Source organism: Chrysochloris asiatica, unplaced genomic scaffold, assembly GCF_000296735.1.
Source record: "Chrysochloris asiatica unplaced genomic scaffold, ChrAsi1.0 scaffold00317, whole genome shotgun sequence".
Taxonomy (NCBI): domain Eukaryota; kingdom Metazoa; phylum Chordata; class Mammalia; order Afrosoricida; family Chrysochloridae; genus Chrysochloris; species Chrysochloris asiatica.
The window spans coordinates 1,620,029-1,628,748 of NW_006408835.1; the positions used below are offsets into that span (position 1 = coordinate 1,620,029).

At 38.7% G+C, this 8,720-nt stretch overlaps 1 protein-coding gene across 1 annotated transcript in view; it reads left to right on the plus strand.

The window, feature by feature from the left end:
- LOC102810830 (chromosome unknown open reading frame, human C7orf72) overlaps window positions 1–8,720 on the plus strand; it is a 152,196-nt gene that overhangs the window by 97,233 nt on the left and 46,243 nt on the right. The gene's annotated exons all lie outside the window — the stretch shown is intronic.

Consider the following 8,720-nt stretch of genomic DNA (forward strand, 5'->3'; position numbering starts at 1 on the left):
TTGGAAGGGGGTTTGCGTGTGGGGACCAGACCACTTGCCTTGCTGTCTCTTGGGTGAGCAACTTGTTTGTTCTTATAGTAATCAGTCAGTCTGCCATTATTGTTTTGTATTTTCCTGTCGGTCTTTCTTTCAAGAAGTATCTTCTGTTCTTCTAGCCATTCTAGGCTGGTCTGCTTGTCCTTTCAAGTTGAAATTTCCCACCTCAGAATATTTTGGATGCTTGTTCAGTATTCCACCTATGGTCTTATGTAATGCAGAGGCTCTGCAGGAAGCAGCCTTCACTGGGCACTTTGTAACCCCATTTTAGATATTCCAATTAGTTATAGGCAGAAGACAGACTTACAAGCTTTCTATGGTGATGTTTCTGGCTACAACAGCAACAACAACAAAAAACTAGACTGAATACTGTAGTCTAAAATCACAGAAAAGGGAGAGGAGGGAGAGAATTAAAAAAAAAATAATGTGGCTCTGGTAGCCTAGTTTTTACCAATCAGGCTGCGAACTGCAAAGACCCACAGCCTCAAAAACCCTGTACAGGGTCACTATGAGTCAGAACTGACTCCACAGCACACAGCTAGCCACCAACATGAGTATGACTTTAATGGCCTCTTCAGTTTTTTGCCTTCAAAGCTGCCTGAGAGATTTCAAGATGCCACTGTTGATATGCTGTACCTCAGGATTTAATTTAATTGTCAGCCTGTTTTGTTTTTAAACTCTCTTTCCCTGTCTACACTCCTGTCCTGGCCTTTCCCGTATTAAAAAAGAAAAAAACAAAAAACAATTCAGGGTCAGCTTGTGAGCTGAGTGTATCTGTGTGCATGCGTGGCAGAAGAACCTACCAGTGGTGAGGGTGGGGCTTGTCCATTTACACAGGCACACCCTCTAGTCACCAGAATGGAGATGTGCAAATGGTGGGGAGGATGGGGGGGCAATAAACAGATTAAAAAATATATATATATCAGAACAAAACAAAACCAACAAAGCATATTGTCTACCTTTGCTCCGAGGTGCCTGAGGTGTTTTTCCATGGTGTGTCTGCTCCCCCGCTTGGTCGCGATTTCTTACTTTTGCTACAAGTTCCACTAACTATAAGCCTTCAGACCTTTTAAATATTCCTATCTCTGTGGTTCTGAGTTTTAGAGTTCTGCCCTGTATCTGTTTTGCCTGGTATTCTGTGTTATTTCTGACATCGAACTTCATTGCACCTCCACCCTAACCACCATTAAGCCCTGCCTTGACCTTGGTTTCTCCATCTGAAAACTGTGGAGTAGATTGCCACCAAGCAAGGTGACAGTGAGTGAAACCAATAATGTTTGTAAAGCACCTGAGACCCAGTTAATCAATAACTGATATTTGTTAAAGTTGGTAAAATGTGTCTTTTTTTTTTTTTCAAAAACAACATAAGTAAACTTTTCAATGCTAGGGTCTTGCTTTCCAGAAACCTGCCCTAGTTAGTTGGCATACACAGCCTGGCAGCCCTGGATTGTTGTCAGAGGCAACAGAAAGAGGAGGGGCACTAGCTAGTTAAGAAGGCCCTCCTAAGTACCATTGTTTGATATTTGAATTCATCACAACAGTCTTAATAGTGTCAATTCTGTCATTGTGGAAACTGCGACTCGGAGAAGTTAAATGACTTCTCTAAAGTCTTCAATGGCAATTACCAACAACAAACCAATCACAAGAGATTATTAGACAGATTTAGACTACAGTATTGTGCCGTCTTCATTATTCCATTGAGCCAACCAGTATTATGGGCATTACCCTCAGTTTCTATAACAACTGTAAAACATTGCAAGAATAGCAAATGAGGAGTCCTGGTGTGGCGCTGTGGGTTAATGTGCCAGATTGCAAAGCCTTTTGAACTGCAAGGTCGGCAGTTCAAGCTCACCAGCTGCTCCTTGGAAACCCTATAAAGGGTTGCTCTGGGTTGGAACTGACTCGATGGCACTTAACAACAACAACAATTCAACAAATAGAGAAAAAAAGTAACTATTCTAGATTCTGTGTTAAAAACTAATAATATAAAAGTAAAAAAGACTGCCGGTAAATATCTTAAAAGTTAAAAGGGTAGGCAAGTGATGAGACAAAGCCAAATGAAATAAATCTTACACAAAAATTAGCTTAGTGTGTTTGAAGTATAATATAGGGAGAAAGCATTCTCAACCATAGGACATGAAGACTGTGGGATTTTAGCTGAGGTTTGAGGGAATCAGTTGGTATGTTTCTGCCATAGATTGGACAAGGAAATTATTACAATTAAACATGCTGTTAGGTGCCGTTGAGTTAGATTCACCTCATAGCAACCCTATGTGAAATACTGCTGGGTCCCACGCCATCCTCACAATCATTGCTGTGTTTGAGCCCATGACTGCAGCCAGGTCAACACCAAAATTCAGATGTGTCAGATCTGAGGTGATGAAAAACACCATGGCTTGTGTCAGGCACACCTTCGTCTTCAAAGTGGCATCTTTGCTCTTTAACACTTTAAAGAAGTACTTTGAAGCTCTATCATCTCTGGGGTCATTTCTGCCACCAAAGTCAGATGTTCCAGCAAATGATCTTTGTTTCCAACTTTTGCATTCCAATCACCAGTCATTATCAGTGCATCTTGATTGCATGTTTGATCAATTTCAGACGGAGGAAGTTAGTAGAAAGCTTCGGTTTCTTCATCTTTGGTTTTGATGATTGTGCATGGGTTTGAATAATAGTTGTATTGACTGGTAGCCCTTGTAGGTATGTGGACATTATGCTATCATTGTCAACACTGTACTTCAGGATAGATTATGAAATGTTCTTTTTGACAATGAATGTGACACCATTCCTCTTTAACTTATTATTCCTGTATAGTAGGCCATGGAGTTCTGGTGTGGCACTGTGGGCTAATGCATGAGACTTCAAAGTCATTTGAACTGCAAGGCCAGTGGTTCAAGCTCACCAGCTGCTCCTTGGAAACCCTATACAGGGTCACTATGTGTAGGAATTGACTCAACGGCACTTAACAACAACATAGTAGACCATATGATTGTCTAATTCAAAATGGCCAATACCAATCTATTAAAACTCACTAATGTCTATGCTATTGATGTTTGTGTATTCCATTTTGTTTTTTGACAACTTTTGAATTTACCTAGATTCATACATCATACATTTCACTTTCTGATTATTAACGGATATTTGCAGCTGTCTCATCTCATTTTTAGTTATGTCCCATCAGCAAATGAAGAAAGACTCTATTTTAAGAAGGCAGCTATTCCCCAGCATTATTCTGAGTGCCTTCCAACCTCAGAGGCTCATCATCCAGCACTATATGAGACAATGTTCTGCTGTTGATAATAAGGTTTTTGCTAATCATGTTTTTGTTTGTTTGTTTGTTTTTCAGTAGTAGATCACTGTACCCTTCTTACTAGTCTGTCTTAGTCTGGAAGCTCTGATCAAACCTATCTCCCATGGGTTAACCTGCTGATATATGAAATACTGATGACATAGCATCCAATATTACAGCAACTAGCAACTGCCACAGTACAACACATTGGCCTTGTTGTTGTTAAGTTCCGTTGAGTCAGTTCTGACCCGTAGCAACCCTGTATAAAGTTTCCAAGAGTGACTGCTTGGTTTCAACTGCCAACCTTGTGGTTAGCTGTCTAGCACCACAGCAAGACTCCTGACAGACTAGTGGTTGCTTATTAAGCATGCTGCTGCATGCTGTCATATAGGGTTTGGCTCATAGCAACCCCTTAATGGTTTCAGAGGCTGTAGATCTACCAGGAACAGAAAGCTTCATCTTTCTCCCATGGAGAAGCTGATGGATTCAAACTGCTGACCTTAGGGTTACCAGCCCAACACGTAACCCACATTGCTATCAGGGCTCCATAGGCTATTAACCATTGTTATTATTAAGTGCTGTCAAGTTGCTTCTGATTCATACCAACCCTATATGAGGTTTCTGAGACTGTAAATTCTTTCAGGAATAGAATGTCTCATCTTTCTCTGAAGAGCAGCTAGCAGCCCTAAACCAAAAAGTATTTCTGGATAAAACCAATTTAAAAAATACTCTACGGACATAACAATTTAATTAATTTCCAAATAAAGTTTGAAATGTATATTTGCAACTTAAAATGTTTTATGATATGTTCTTGCTAAAGAATCAAAGGGCACTCTTTTGGGTCATGAGAGTAAAGTGTAGTCTAGCAGAATTTTAAAAATGTGATATACTAAAAAGAGGGAACAAATCTTTACAGCAATGATCATTCCCACTCCCTCCATACACAGAGTAGACAGGGATGGGCAACTTGGACATTGGCTACCCAAAGTGGGGGTACAAAGGCAAGAAGTGACTGGCTTATAAGCTTTCAGGAGGTAGCCTAGATCCAGAGGGCGCTGAGAAAGATAGGCTCTCCACTGAGTAGCATCCAATCTGTCTGGGTGGGGCTGATGAAAGGAAATGCAGATAAGTCTCTTATGATACAGTGGTGAATAATTTTTATCAGGACTGATTGTGAGGGTTGGAAATGTAAAGGAGACATTTTGTAGAAAAAGGAGGGGAGTGATTGACTTTGCAGTCTAGGAGCAGAGGTCTCTGTGATCCCCAAGGAGAAGTGCGGAGAGCGGGGCCCTACCCTGAGAAGCAGTGACGCCAGAGATGGAGGCAGAGATGATGACGTGGAGAGATGGAGTGGCTGGGGACTTTAGACCCAGAGAGGGAGAGGGACTGTGTGATGACAACTGGGGGAGAGGGGGGAGAGGGGACAGCAAGTTTTCAGGGTATACCCTTTGGTTGGTTGATGATGCATGGAGGGGATTGTAACCATGGCAATGAAATGATAAGCAATAGGATGAATGTAAAGCTAATGTTCACCCATGTAAAGTATCACATAATTCACAATAAAACATTTTAAAAATGTAATGTAAAAATTACTTAACTTGGATAAATTTGGGAGTATATCATTCTCGTTTATCTTGCTGTTATTAATCTGTTTTTAGAGATGTGAAATTGTGAGTGGATGTGGGGAAAAAAATTGAAGCCCTTAACTGTTCTTACTTAATGTGGGCACTAGAGGGCCTTCAAGGTTGCAAAGTTTCTTTCAATCAATTTTCAATTTTAACAAAATCTCAACATTTAAGATGTAAAAATTCTATTTTATTATGAAATATTGATACCCACAAAATATATAACATTATAGTAATAAAGGAAAATAATAAATAAAATCACGGGATTTTACATTCCTGTGTAGCTTAAGAAAAATAATTTATGAGTATATTTTAAACTGCCTGTGTAGCCTCCCAGTCTCATGGCCCAGACCTCTGCCTACCCAGCCCAGAAGGAATCACCATCAGACTTTGAACTGACCATTCACTTGTTTTGCTTTATAATTTTACAGTATGTATATGAGTTTCTAAATCATATGTCATGTTGTTTGCACATGAGCTAAATTAAAAAGTAAGGTGCAGAAACAATACATATAATATGATATCCGTTGCATAAAATTCAACAGCAAGAAACCTAAACATACTGATTCGTGCCCAGCAAGAATGCACTATTCTCTTTAGAAGCATATACGACTAATCATGTTTTACCACTATAAACTTCCTTAAACTAAAATATCTTTATGATGTTTTCATTAGTTTTCCTCCTGACTGATGTTACTTAGTTAAGTCAGGTCATGTTCCCACCCAGTGAATGGAAGTAATATTTCGAACAGTATAGGTCAAGGTCACTGACCGTTAAGTTAGTAATTCATATTGGCAACATGAATTTTTCTGTTGTTGTCAGGTGCCAGCGAGTCTAATCCAACTCATAGTGACCTTACACACAACAAACAGACTGCTGAGTCCTATACAATTCTTACAATTTCTGTTATGTTTGAGCGCATTGTTGTTGCAAATGTGTCAGTCCATCTTGTTGGAGGGTCTTCTTTTTTGTTGACCCTCCACTTTATCAAGCGTAATGTCATTCTCCAGAACTGATCCCTCCTGACAACATGGTCCAAGTATGAGAGACTTTGAACATGTTCAAACTCTAAGAAACATTCTGCCTACACTTCTTCCAAGACAGATTCATCACCAGTACAATATTTCAAATAATTCTTCTACAGTCCTCTTTATTCATTGTCCAACTTTCACATGCATGTTAGGCAATTGAAAATACCCTGACTTGGGTGAGGTGCACCTTACTCCTCAAACTGGCTTCTTTGCTTTTTAACATTTAAAAAAGTTATTTTGCATCAGATTTGCCTAATGCTGTAAGTCCTTTGATTTCTTGACTGCTGCTTCCGTGAGTGTTGATTGTGGATACAAACAAAATAAAGCCTTTGACTTCAGTATTTTCTGTGTATTCTGATGCTATTTAATGATCCAATTGTGAGAATTTATTTTTTTTTTGAGGTGCCACCCTTTACTGAAAAACTGTAGTCTTTGATCGTCACCAGTTAATTTTTTAAGTCTTCTTCACTTCCAACAAGCAAGGTTGTATCATCAGCATATCAGATTGTTAATGAGCCTTCTTCCAACCCTGATGCCAAGTTCTTCTTCATATAATACAGTTTATTGGATTATTTGCTCAGCACAAAGCTTGAATACGTATTGTGAAAGGATACAACCCTGGCACACACCTTTCTTTATTTAAAAGCATTCAGAATCCCCTTGTTGTGTTCTAACACTTGCCTCTTAGACTATGTACTCCTCTTGAGCACAATTATGTGTCCTGGAATACCCTTTATTTGCAGTGTTGTGCATCATTTATTATGATCCACACAGTTGAAAGATTTTGCATAGTCAATGAAGGACAAGTAAACATCTTTCTGAGAATATTGCTTTTAGCCAAGATTAATCTGATGTCACCAATGGTATCCTTCATTCTCCGTGAATCCGGCTTGAATTTCTGGCAGTTTCCTGTCAATGTACTGCTGCAATATTTAAAATTTTTTCTTCAGTAAAATTTTGTTTGTCTGAGTTATTAATGATATTGTTTGATGATTTTTGCATTCCGTTGAGTCACTTTTCCTTGGAATAAGCACTGATGTGGACCTCTTCTAGCTGTCTTTCAAATTTCTGTGCATAGATAAGCGCCTCCTGTGCTGCATCAGACAGTTTGTTGAAACATTTCAATTTGTAATCTGTCAGTTCCTGAAGTCTTGTTTTTCACCAATTCTTTCAGCATAGCTTGGAATCCTTCTGTATCATTAATTCTTGATTGGTTCTTGAACATCAACCAACTCTTTTTGGTACAGTGATTCTGTGTATTCCTTCCATTTTCCTTCAATGCTTCTGCATCATTAGTATTTTGCTCATAGAATCCTCAGTATTGCACCCTGAGGCTTGAATATTTTTTTCAGTTCTTTCAGTTTGAGAAATGCTGAGCATATTGTTCCCTTTTGTTTTTCTAACTCCAGGGTCTTTGCATATTCCATTCAAATACTTCACTTTGTTTTTTCAAACTGACAATTAATATTTTCTATTCAGCTCTTTTACTTCTTCCTTTCTACCAGTTGCTTTTGCTTCTCTGTGCCCAAGAGCAAGTTTCAGAGTCTCTTCTGACATCAATTTTGGTCTTTACTTTTAGTCTTTTAAATAACCTTTCCCTTCTTTATGTATGATATTCTTGATGTCATCCCACAGCTCTTCTGGGTTTTGTTGATTAGTGTCTGATACATCAAATCTGTTCTTGGAACGGTCTCTAAATTCAGGTGAAATGTATTCATTGTCATATTCTGACTCTCATAAGTCAAATTTTCTTCAACTTTGGCCTGAACATGCATCGGAACAATTCATAGTCTGTTGTACTGTTGGTACCTGGCATTGCTTTGGTTGATGATATTGAGCTTCTCCATAATATCTTCTGATAGATGTAGGCAATTTGATTCCCATGTAGTCCATCTGGTGAGGTCCATGTGTATAGACACCTTGTACTTTCAATGAATGTGTCCTTGGTCTTATAAAATTTGTCATGTGATCTTCTGCATCATTCTATTGCCAAAGTTGTGTTTTCAAATACTAATCTTTCCTCTTTATTTTTAACTTCTGCATTTCCAATCACCAGTAATTATCAATGCATCTTGGTTGATCAATTTCAGACTGAAGAATTTGGTAGAATTCTTCAATTTCATCATCACTTGCTTTAGTAGTCACTGCATAAATTTGAATAATAGTGCTGCAACTGGTCTTCCTTATAGGCATATAGATAACATCCTATCACAGACACCATTGTACTTCAATATAAATCTTGCAATGATGAATGCAATGGCATTACTCTTAAATTCATCATTCCCATATGATTATCTGAATTAAAATGGTCAATAACAACCCATTTCTGCCAGAATGGTAAGAATTCGTGTCTCTTACTTTAGACATGCTATCAGGAGGGACTAAACCCTGGAGGAGGATATCATGCATGGTAATGTGGAGGGTCTTTGTCTCTCATACTTTGGACATGTTATCAGGAGACACCAGTCTCTGGAGAAGGACATTATGTTTTGTAAAGTGGAGGGTCCGCGAAAGAGAGGAAGACACCAAACAAAATGGATTGGCACAGTCGTAGCAGCAACGGGCTGAAGCATAACAAGAATTGTGACAATAGCACAATGCTCCATTCTGTTGTGCCTATGGTTGCTATGAGTTGGATCCAACTAGATGGCAACTAACAATAGCAACAACAATGCCTAGGATATAGATGTTTATTCATTTCATTTTTGATGTCTTCTAATTTTCCTGCTTCATTCATTCCA